The sequence below is a fragment of the Tenrec ecaudatus genome, chromosome 5, assembly GCF_050624435.1.
Source record: "Tenrec ecaudatus isolate mTenEca1 chromosome 5, mTenEca1.hap1, whole genome shotgun sequence".
Classification (NCBI taxonomy): domain Eukaryota; kingdom Metazoa; phylum Chordata; class Mammalia; order Afrosoricida; family Tenrecidae; genus Tenrec; species Tenrec ecaudatus.
In genome coordinates, this window is record NC_134534.1 from 96,477,253 (window position 1) to 96,489,864 (window position 12,612).

Sequence of the window (12,612 nt, forward strand, 5' to 3'; positions counted from 1 at the left end):
ATGGAGTCTCCAGACTAAGAACAGACTCCAAAGAAAAAATGAAACTCAAAACCTTCCTCTAGTTCCTGAACGCTTCCTCCCCTCCCAATCATCATGACCCCAATTCTACCATGCCTTGCGGTCCTGGTTGTACCAGAGGATGTACAGCGGTGCAGTGGGGATCTGGAGGCACAGGGAATCTAGGACAGACGAACGCCTCAACACCAGCGGTGGGAGTGGCGACACCAGGAGGGAAGGGCATGTAGAAAGGGAGAACCGATCTCGGAGATCTATGTGTAACCTCCTCTCTGGGAGATTGGCAAGGGGGAGGCGGGTGAGGGGAGACGCCGGGAGTGTAAGATAAGATATAATAATTATTTATAAACTAGCAAGGGACCAGGGGTGGGATCGGGAGGGAGGGGAATGGGGGGAAAAAAAGGGAAACCGAGCTGATTCCAGGAACCCAAGTGGAAGATGAATTATGAGAGTGACGAGTGCAACGAATGTATAAGGGTGCTTTGCTCAATTGATGTATGTACAGATTGTGATAAGAGCCTTATGAGCCCCAATAAAAAGATTTTTTTAAAAAGGAAAGAAAAAAGAAAGAATCAGTTGTCCACTTTGGAGGAATACATCCCTGACAAACTTCTGCACGGCATGGACACATTGTCAGAGCCTGAAGGCCTACTGACCAGAAGAATTCTGTCGGGGAAGGTGCCAGAATACGAGCCCCTCAGCTGAGAAGACGCTGGAACTGTGACTAAAGAGGAACTTGCTTCTCAAAGTGTAGTCTACGCTCCATAAAAATGCGGATGGAGTAAAAGTCCCCGTGAAAGCGCCATGGAGTGCCAAAGGAACAAACAATTCCTTCTTGGAAGAAACACAGACAGAATGCTTCTGAGAAACTAGGTGCAGAGGCCGTGCCTCACACACTTCGGGTTGTGATGAGGAGAGACCAGTGCCTGAGAAGGGCTTTGTGCTCCAGAAAGTAGGTAGGTGGGCAGCGGGAGAGAGGGAGCTCCCGGACCCGTGGCAGCAGCAATGGACAGCAGGGAAAGACCACTCTCTTGAACCTGGCATCACTGCGATTCGGAACTATTTCCATGTAACGTTAGAGTTGTCTCTAAAGACAGCTCTTCTACTCTTGTTTACTTAGCAATTGAAGTGAGATCGCCATCTCAGAGAAGAACTTAACTCTCCGTGCTCCTCTGGTGATGAACTTCCATAGAAATTCACTAAATACCGCGGCAGGGATATCTATTGAATCAGGGTGACCGTGGGAGAATACGACATAGCAAGAATGATTGGGTCTTTTCCCACTTCTCCTCAAATTAACAAAACAACAATAAAATTGACATTAGCAAAGGTGATGGCTCTTCTGAAGACTTGTTTTTGAGATGTACAAACAAGGGAATGATAAAAACAATTGCAAGTATTAGATGACACTTTATAACATTGCGCTGTACACCACATTAAATGATTGCATGATCTTCCCAAAACGTAAATGACTAATCTTATTTTCTTTCTTGGAGTCTTTCCGTTAAACATACTTAATTCTTCAATGGGGGCACATTTCAAGCAAAACCGTCTACTGCTATTTTGGGAACATAATTTAAAATCAAAGTGGATTTCAGGCAACATTTTTTGTTGTTTTTGGCATGCTTTCAAGAGCCCAAATTTTAATAAGGAGAGCATTCAGGGACAAAAGTTTCACAAGTTGATTATCACAACTTCTAAGAAAGCTAGAGCCATAGAGGAAATGCTAATATTAAGCCAAATGTTTGAAAATAGCATTTGACTGAGAATAGTAAGCCTTATGAGGTATTTGTCTATACGTAAATAACGGCAGTAGCAGTTACAATCTGTAAAGACCTCAGATTGTATAAAAATAAGGAACTTATCAAGAAATCATACCATTATTCTGTTTTATGAGATAACTCACATCTTATTAACTCCTCTAATCAGTAGATGAATTTGTTAAATAAGCTAATAGAGTCTTATTGACAAATTTGAGAGTCATGGTATTTTAAACCTACAAGTTAAACACTGAGAGAAATGAGAAAAATAGTTTCTTATATGGATAGAAAGGATACTTGTTAAGTGCCCCAAATATTCCCACATATATACTTATAGAAACACTTATTCTATGTAGTGGCTTATTTCTATTCTTGACAAATTTTGAATCAGTTATAATTCATGAACGTCGTTACCTTTCCAGAGTTTTCTAAAGTTTTGATTTAGGCATGGACTTCTATTATTCCTTTACAGTAAGTCCAATAAAATCCAGTTTTTTCTGGAGAGTTTGGTAAGTGTCTGAATGGGTCCACAAAGTGAAAGCTTATGTGTAGGTGACAACACTTGATATGGCCGTGGTTCAGTCACAGTAAACACACACACACACACACACACACACACACACACACACACAAGCTTCCCTGCCATTTAGTCCATTTCAATTCATAGTGACACTTTAGGACAGGGTGGAACTGCCCCTGTGGGTTTCTGAGACTATAACTCTTTACAAGACTAGAAAGTGGCATCATTCTCCCATGGAACGCCAGGTGGTTTCATACGGCTAACCTCAGAGTTAGCACCTAAAAGGTTGCCGTCCCACCAGGGCTGCAATATATCAAAAGATGTAAGTGGGAACTTCACAAACTAATGGAAAACCAGACACAGCTAATGAAAATTTAGAAATAACGCTAGACCAAAAGGCGATACCTTAAAATACAATGCATATGAGTTTCAGATATATTTTACCTGTTACTAAAACCTGTTGTGTTGTTTCTTACTTGTATTACTGAGGAAATTTCAGAATGACCCATTTGAAATCTTTTTTTCAATGTTACTTTCAATGGACAAATATAGTTAATATGACAATTTACATTTACTTGAACTCATCATCATTATAAACTAGCCGTGATATAGGGGGCTAGATCTACTTTACTAGTAGAAAGTATTATAACTCATAATTTTTGTGGTGATCCATCAGTCTTTTTGCATCTTAAAAATAAATCCACAAAATTTGATTTAATATCATAGAAGATTTAAAACATTTCATTGATTCATGTTCTCTACACTCAAGAAAAGTTCATTTCCACTCAAACTGTCTGCAACGTACACACCCTCAGGCGACCCTTTCCTATCTTCCACATGGTGGTATAGCCAAAAACTCTACTTTAAGAAAGAAACTACTTCCATTTTCCATCTTATATAAAAACAAACACTCTCAGGCCTTCTGTCTTCTTTCTAGCTTTTTAGCCTTTGTTAAAACTTTTAGCTCAGTTCGTAAGGTGATGTTCATCTGTTAGCCTAGAATATGCCACATTTTTTCACAAGCAATCCCCACACCAAAATGCTATATTTCACCAATTGTATAGATATATGAATTTTATATCAAAGAAGACATACATTAATTTGAAAAAAATCAAATTAAAAGGATAAATATCAAGTATATAGGTAAGCAGATTTTAAAAGAAAATGTTAGCAATAAAAAATTTAAATTGCTAATCACAATATGTAAACTTCTACTACAGCAATCAGGCAAAGCAGTAAGAATGTCATTTATTATTTTTGAACAATGTCCTTAAGAGTCTTAATAAACTTATGTGCAGAATAATCTCAGATGGCCCTTTAGGAAAAATTATCCAAACATCATGCATGTCCTCAGCAATATAAAAAGTCATGAAAAATAATTTCACCAACACTGGGATGGTGAGCCAAGCAAACATGACATACTGTTAGACTAATTAGAAAATAGGAAATAAGAAATACTGAAGCATCAGTCTTTTCTGAGACCAGGTGGTTTGGTAAGTCGAACCTCCCCTCCACCTGGAAGCCTGATTATTAAAAAAAAGAGAATTAGCTTCAGTGCAGCACACCAACATGGGTGATCGTGAAGGGCAGAGGAGACCAGGTCTCAAGCAACAACAGCGGGGGGTCGGGGGATCACATCACCGTGAATGAGGGTAGTGAGTGATGGGGACCCAATGCCCATCTGTAGACAGCTGGACATCCCTTGCAGAGGGGTAGTGGGGAGGAGATGAGTCACTCAGGGTTCTGTGTAGCAACAATGAAACTCAAAACCTTCCTCTAGTTCCTGAACGCTTCCTCCCCTCCCAATTATCATGACCCCAATTCTACCTTGCGGACCTGGTTAATACCAGAGGATGTACAGCGGTGCAGTAGGGATCTGGAAACACAGGGCATCTAGGACGGACGAACCCCTCAACATCAGCGGTGGGAATGGCGACACCAGGAGGGAAGGGGATGTAGAAAGGGAGAACCGATTTGGGGGATCTATGTGTAACCTCCTCTCTGGGAGATGGGCAATGAGAAGGTGGGTGAGGGGAGACTCCTGGCAGTGTAAGATAAGATAAAATAATTATTTATAAACTATTAAGGGAGCAGGGGGGATGGGGGAGCGGATGGAGGGGGAGGGAAAAAAAAGGAAACCGAGCTGATTCCAGGAACCCAAGTGGAAGGCGAATTTTGAGAATGACGAAGGCAACGAATGTATAAGGGTGCTTTGCTCAATTGATGTATGTATGGATTGTGATAAGAGTTGTATGAGCCCCAATAAAAGGATTTAATTAAAAAAAACAAGAGAATTAGCTTTTCAAACTGGTAATAACAAATAACACAAAACACTTGTTTGTCCCAGTGCAAGAAACCTAATTCTTTGTCAATACTATTAAGTAAACTTTCGGTAAGATAGTAAATTTTAGTTATATCAAGTAAGGAGTTCTTTGATCATTGTTTTTGTATCTTGATTATAATGTATCTTTAAAATTAGCAAAAATGAACACATTATTTAGACAAAATTTGTCAACTTGTAATAACAAAAAACATATATTAACTTAATAATTAACTTATTAATTTAATATTAACAAATCACACAAGACACTGCTGAAATAAATTTAATTATTTTTAAATAATTATTTTAGTTTTTAAAATAAATTAAAATTATTTTAATTTTTAAATTAAAATGTTTAAAATAATTTTATTAAAATTATAATTTTAAAATAAATAGATTATTTTAAATTTTGAAGTTCTTTACAATTTCTACATTTTGGTTTATAAAAATGAACCAGATTATCAGATACATCACTACTGACTCATACTGACTCCTTGTGATAGAGCAGAAACTGCTTAGGAGGGTTTTTGAGATAGGAAGATAGTAAAAGCTGACTTGAGTTTTGTTGTTGTTTTGCTCAGACTGCCAAGTTTTAATTAGCAGCCCAGCAATTCTACTTCTTGGCTATTTTTACTTTGAATTACCTAAAATTAATCCTACTCACTCACATATCTGAACTAACACAACTCAGTAAGTAAAAATGGGATTTTTTGTTCCAAAGTTTCATCTGTTTCATTTATTTAGTTGTGAAGTACCTGTAATATCTAATTCAAATCACTTGTGAAGGTCCATATTATAACATTGGCTTATACATATAAAACCTATCAAAATGAGTCATTTCATCAATTGTTCCTAATATTAAAGTGATTTAATCCATAAGCACACATGTGTTATAAAATCAAAACTGAGCTCCTAAATAAGAAGGGAAGGGGGGGGGGAATGAACAACTCCTTTCCATTTTGTCCTGAATCCTGACGGTGGAGAGCTTTGAAGTCTTGTACACCGGGGAACATTTCATCCCCCTTACCTGACCTACAAAACAATTCTTACTATAAAATACGGGGGTCGTTTGTAGAATCATCGAGGGGCATGCTCCTCGTCAATCCAGATTGAACAGAGGACAATCATTATTACAGTAAAAACTCCAACATTTTCTTAGTCAGAGATTTATACACCTGGCAAGACCAACCCGACAGAATAAACTTTAGCAGGCTTTTCTCTGGGAGAGGCAATTTGTGTCCACCATAAGCAGCCAACCAAATGAACAAATTATAGAAAAACAACTGGACAGACTTCCCTCCTAGACAGACAGTTTGGAGCTCATTACAAGTAATGAACGTTAGAGATTACAGAAGACTAACTGGACACAATATGCCAATGGCAGTTAGATTTTATACCAATTTGTACCTGTGTGAAAGTGTCGGGTTGAAGTCCAACCTATCAATCAGATCACAGCCTGATAATGTCTCTTGGGTGAGGTGTGGGGTGGGATTTAGACATAAGAGACACTTGGAACTATACTCGCTGGCCCTTCACTGTCATCCTTGCTGGGAAACTGTCTTCAGAGATGACCCCTTAGAGGCCACTGACCCAGGGAGGCTCCGTCCAAACTGTTGACACCCTGTCATGTTCCCTCTGACTTTGTATCCAGGTGATTCTTCTCCCACCAACCTGGGATCTCCCTGCAATTCATCTTTCTGTGTCACTGACCTTTAGCTCTGTGGGTCTGCTGAGGACTCCAGCTAGCATCAGACCACGGACTTGAGTTGGACTGGGCAGGTAGGATATAAAGTGATATAAAGTACTTCTTGATATAAAGTTCATTCTAATACAAAGAGGTACACCTCCAAAAACAAACAAACAAACAAACAGATGTGATATTGGAAATTTTGACTAGGGAGAGCTTGCAAGCCCACCTGCCTTCAGGCTTTATTATTAAATGGGTATTGGAAATTATCTACATTGAAAGGCTTTTTGTTTGAAAAGATAAGCCCTACCTAATGCCTTGAATTTCAGGATATTTGCATTTAAAAAGACATGCAACTATGGATATGCCTAGGCCAGAAAGTCTGTGTCCATCAGGGACCTCCTTTAGAACTGGAAGCTAAATGGCCCATGTGGGAAGCCTGATTCTCTACTCTACCAAGCATGATGTACTTTTGTGGACTGGTCTCTCCTGATAATATGTCCTAAGTACATGAGACCCTGTCTTACCCTTCATGTTTCTAAGAAGCATTCTAGTTGTGCTTCTTCCAAGATATTTTTTTTTTAAATTGTTCTTCTCTTTTCTTTTTTTTTACAAACAATTTTTTTATTTATTTATTTTCTATCATCTGGTAGCCCCAGGTGTATCTTTTTAAAATCATTTTATTAGGGGCTTGTATAACTCTTATCACAATCCATGCATACATCAATTGTACAAAGCACTTTTGTACATTCATTGCCCTCATCATTCTCAAAACATTTGCTCTCCACCTAAGCCCCTGTCATCAGCTCCTCATTTTTGCCCTCCCTCCCCACTCCCTCATGAACCCTTGGTAATTTATAAATTATCATTTTGTCATATCTTTCCCTGTCCAATGTCTCCCTTCACCCACTCTTTTGTTGTCCATCCACGAGGGAGGAGGCTATATGTGGATCCTTGCAATGGGTTCCCCCTTTCCAATCTACCCTCCCAGTATTGCCACTCACACCACTGGTCCTAAAGGGATCAACTGCCCTGGATTCCTTGTGTTTCCAATTCCTATCTGTACCAGTGTACATCCTCTGATCTAGCCAGATTTGTAAGGTAGAATTGGGAACATGATAGTGGGGCGTGGGGAAGCATTTAGGAACTAGAAAAAAGTTGTATGTTTCATCGTTGCTACAGCACACCCTGCCTGGATCGTCTCCTCCCTTTTCTTGATATATTCGATGTTCTTCACCAAAAACAAAATTTAGCCACATCAATCAATCTCCTTGAAGGTCTTCCTATTTTTCACTGCCCTTCAACTTTACCAAACATTTTGTCTTGTTCAAGGGACTGGTCTCTCCTGACCAAATGTCCAAACTATATGAGACGGAGTCTCACAATCCTTACTTCCGAAGAGCAATCTTGCACTTCCCCCAGCACAGGTGTGTTCTTTGAGCACTCCATGGTGCTTTCAATATTCCCAACCAGCACCATAATTCAACTGCTATTCTTCTGAGGTCTTCCCACTCACTGTTGGATGTGCACAAGAGGAAAATGAAAACATCATGGCTTGCGTCAGGCACAATTAACTCCTCAATAGGACACCCTGGCTCTTCAACGTTTTGAAAAGGTTTGGCATAGCATCTTTGCTAAGTGTAATGGGTCATTTTATTTTCCACCTGATGCTTCCATGAACATCGATTGTGGATCTAAGCAAGATGAAATCCTTGACAACTTCAATCATATCTCCATTTACCTGATAGTGTCTAGTGGTTCAGTTGGAAGGATTTAGCTTTTATTTTACATCAAATTGCAATCTATACCAAGGACTGCAATTCTGCATCTTTGCCACCAACTATGCAAGACTTTCTGGATTTTATAAAGCAAGGCTGTGTCATCTGCATGTTGCAGGTTGTAAATAAATTTGCCTCCGATCCTGATTCCACAATCTTCCTCATGGAGTACAAATGAAAAGATACAACCCTGATGCACAACTTTCCTGATTTTTAAGCCATTCAGTAATCTCTTCTTCCTGTCAGACAACTGCCTCTGGGCCCACTTTCTCATGAACATAATGAGGTTTTCTGGAATTGCCATTATTCTCAATACTAAACATCGTTTGTTATGATCCGTACAGTTGAATGGTGATTTGCCATGCAGCCTTTGTTCTCTGATGGGGTCAAGAAAAGTAATTGAGTTTTACTTTGCATAATTTTTTTCCTGTTATAAGATCAAGGTTGATGAATATTGAAGTTTCAAATGCGGAAGCTGAAATTGCCAAGTCACATGGTAATTTCAATAGGTTATTATTATTATTTTTTCATCAAATAGTTTGGAAGACAACTGTTAAACAATTTTAAACATTATTTTTTTCTAGTAGGAGTTTTTCTATGACCTTTTTCTTTATTTGCCTCCATCCATATTCTGAGATCACTTTATTCTTGTGATAACACTAATGTAACACTGCAGTGTTGTCTTATTTATGGCACTACTTTTTTCTGATTGAAATTGATTCTTGCATATACTCTCATTTGTGACATGCTTATATAAATATAACATTCAGAATATATCTAATCTTATTTAGCCATATGATCTTAATTTTTCAGCCTTTAAACAACTATGCTTTAAATAATTTTGCTTCATTAATATATTTATCTTCTAAATAATTTTTCACATTATTTTCAATGTGCTTATAGCCTCATGGTGTAAAATAATCAACCAGGTTTTCCAGACCCAAAGAAAATCTTTATTTTCTAAATACTACACAAGAAATAGATATATAATTTATTCTTCTAACCATACAAAACGGATCATTATGCTATTTGTAAAATGCTTGAAGTCCTTTGAATGAAACACATATCAGACCAGATAATATGAAACATTGTTATTAGGTTGCATGGAATCTCATCACCCAATGGATTCCAGGATGCCAGGAAATCCAGCATGAGGGCCAATGACAAAATGAAGTGACCCACAAATGTTTTGCATTATGAATTTTATGTTGTTCCTAGGACACATCTGGAATAAATAAACTAGAGTAGGCTACTGAATAAAGGTGTAAGAATAAACTCCAGAGGAAATGGTTTTCGTATAAATTTTAAGGTGAGGAAAAGATAAATTAAAACCAAGAAAGGTCTAATCTTCCAGTGAGGATGTAAGAACTTTGCTGAAGTGTGGGGGTAAAGGGGGTCCAAATTGGCATGCTTCACCTTTACTTATTTCCTTAAACTCCAATATACATGGACCAATGAAAAAAATTACATATTTCATTTTGACAGAAGCCAAGATGGCTAATCCCTTTGGATATATAACTAACTGTTTCAAATATACATTTCCATCTGAACCTCCAGAACAGACACAATATGAGCGTATAGATGGTACTACTCCTGGCATTTGGAGATTTATCCCTTTACACGTGCACATTCCCAGTGAAAGGCTAGTATTTTTGCGCTTTGGATATCTTCACACAGGTTAAAAGAGTAGGTATCCGGTGTATTGGGAATGAAGAGGGAGACAATAAAGAGGTATAGAACATTGACATAAGGTGCCATATGAGGGGCTCATATGTAGATTACACATGTTGGAAACTATGCCACATTCTATAATCTTTTAGTCTCCCCACATATTACTATTGCCAAAGATAATGGAGTATGAACCTATGCCAAACAGACCACAGGTAATGACTGTGGAGTTGCTAAACCATAAAAACCTCAGGTGAGCGAGTCCAGAGGGTTGTACTTAATGAAAAGAAGTCACATGAAAGCCTGACTTTTGCAGTCTACCAGATGGCAGGAGAGGTGTGTGGGTAAGTGACTGGTGCAGATTCAAGGAGCAATCAACCTGCCACAACACTACAGTGGTTGATGAAAGCTCAGAGAGATTTTTTTAAGTAGGAAAGAGGATTCAGACACATATTCTCAGAGACAGACAGGCTGAGACAAAAAAGGTGAGCTATTTACTGTCATGATGTGGGACACTTACTTTAGAATTCTTCAGTATAAAATGTGATTCAAGTGTATTAACCAATTTCCACTTTGCTTTAGGATTATCCATTCATTCGTTTTAATAATAACAACACACATTCTAGTTGCCTTGGCGGCATGCCACAAGGTCAGCAATTTGAATCCCCCAGATGCTTTGCTGGGGGAGAAAGATGTGTTTTTTCTACTCCTGTAAAGTAACACCCTCAGAAGCCTACATGGCAGTTCTACTCTGTCCTGTTACAGGGTGGATGCATGTTGGAATGGACCTAGTGTTAGTGAATTCAGTTTGGACTTTTTTTTAGTTGTTGAGGGTGGTCGTGTAATAATGTGCAGAGAGGACACATTTCAAAGGCCTCTAAAATGTGAACTCCATCCTCTTTCATATTTAACATCAAATGAGTGATCAAGTGGATATGTATTGGTGAGAAGAGCCATATTAATGTAATCTACTGTCCTTGAAACCCTGCTCTAGCCATTGCAACTTGAGAGAGTGGTTTGACTTTAGTGAAGGTTGACTGACCCTCTAGAACATGAGGATGACATGTTAGTTATTTAAAATGTAGAATATTGTAGGATGATCAAAATTTAATTCTCTCAATGAACTTGAAAAGTTCTACGAAACTATAATTTTTTCTAACAGTCCAGAATTTGCAGTAAGTGTAAATTATTTCTTTCTCTGTATCATGTGATTTTAGCCAATTTTATTCTGCACAACTAAGAGGTTCTTTATGCAGTGAAAGCTGAAACTCTGAATACAGAAAATGTGCGTTCCTTCTTGATTTTGTTACTGCTTAATAAAAGTAAGCCTTAGACCAAAGTCTCTACTCCTACATACATACATCATTATGCTTGCGTTACTCACGGCCGTCAAGTCAATGCCACCCCACAGTGTGCCTATAGGGTAGAACGGCCCATGGGAGTTTCAAAGACTGTGACTCTTTACAGGAGGGAGTGAAAAACCACGACTTTCTCCCAGAGAGCAGCTGGTGGTTGCAAACTGCCAACCTTAATGTTAGCAGGCAAACAGGGAATAGCTTTGCCACCAGGGCTCTGTTTATATTACCGGGCAGGTACAAATGAGTTAATACTGATGCCACTATTATTTAAGTTTGATTAAAGCAACCCTCACAGTCCTTTTGTATGAATCAATTACTTGTGACTTATGTGCATGAGTTGACTAGGTGTGAAAAAATTCAAAGATTTTGTTACCCTTATCAAGTATCAGGCCGTAAAAAATTATGTTGTACGAAGACTGGGCTCAAGACCTCTTAGCAATCTAGCCTTCGGTGCCATCCCCAAGGTACAAGTGACCTTTCTCTTGGATTCTACTTCCCTGTTTATGCAAGTGGAAGAGTGTCTCTGAAATGCTTTTACCAATTTACAGATCTTGAATTTCACTAATTTTAAAGCTGAGAAACCATTTATAATATCCGTCGTGGTTTAATAAGTCGCCCCTCGCTACCTATAATTATACAGGACCATTCCTCATGGCAAAGTCCAAACCAAACTCACTGCCAGTATATCCGTTCCAACTCATACCAGCCTGTAATAGGACACAGTGAAACTGCCACTTTGGGCTTCTGAGAGTGTAAATCTTTACAGGAATAGAAATCCACAGGATTTTCCTGCTGTGATATGGGTAAGAAGATGGAGGCAGATATTGATCAGACTCACCTGTGAAAAATTGTGAATAGGAGTCACTGGATTGTCATTTTGCTGCATATAAAATGAGCCCTCTCTAGAGCAGCACCACAAACAAGAGCCAGGAGTAGATCACATATTGTGGATCCCAAGATCCCTTAAAGGTAACCTCCTGGATCCAGAAGAAAGCTGTGACATTCAGAGGAGCAGCAGCAGAACCAGGCACCAGAGTATACAAGAAGTGGTGGACTTCACAGTACATGGAGCAAGTAAGGCTGAGCGTTTGGGGGCAAGAGGCTGACTCATGGAGGGCACTTCCCCTGCGCACTTAATTCAGGGAGCTGAATTGACTTTCCCATGGAGCTTGAACTCAATACCGTCTGGTTGCATGGCATGACGTTTGGCGTTTATTAGAAGCTTTGAAAAATAACTGTATAACATGTCCTGATGAACAACTTTATCTTGAGCACTTACCTCTTGCATTGAAAACTGTTGACTTTCTTAATAAACCCTGAAATTGAGTTCTGTGTAGTCATTTCAATAACTAGTAGACTCTAGATATGGAAATCGAGAATGACATTCAAGTAACAGAATACACAAAGGTACAGCACACATTGGATTCTAAATCTCTCACTTTTAATATTTTGCTCTTCTCTCTGTGACTTGTTTGACCTTAAAAAATACAAATTTCAATAAATTGG